This window comes from Rhinopithecus bieti, unplaced genomic scaffold, assembly GCF_001698545.2.
Source record: "Rhinopithecus bieti isolate Rb0 unplaced genomic scaffold, ASM169854v2 scaffold_11488, whole genome shotgun sequence".
NCBI lineage: Eukaryota > Metazoa > Chordata > Mammalia > Primates > Cercopithecidae > Rhinopithecus > Rhinopithecus bieti.
Genome location: NW_016806879.1, coordinates 174,588 through 174,945, shown reverse-complemented (window position 1 = coordinate 174,945; position 358 = coordinate 174,588).

Here is a 358-nt window from a genome sequence, read left to right as displayed (position 1 = left end):
AGACCAGCCCGGCCAACATGGTGAAACCCCATCTCTACTAAAAATACAAAAAATTAGCCAGGTGTGGTGGCGCACACCTGCAAACCCAGCTACTAAAGAGGCTGAGTAGGCCGGGCGCGGTGGCTCAAGCCTGTAATCCCAGCACTTTGGGAGGCCGAGACGGGCGATCATGAGGTCAGGAGATCGAGACCATCCTGCTTAACACGGTGAAACCCCGTCTCTACTAAAAAAATACAAAAAAAAAACTAGCTGGGCGTGGTGGCGGGCGCCTGTAGTCCCAGCTACTCGGGAGGCTGAGGCAGGAGAATGGCGTAAACCCGGGAGGCGGAGCTTGCAGTGAGCTGAGATCCGGCCACTG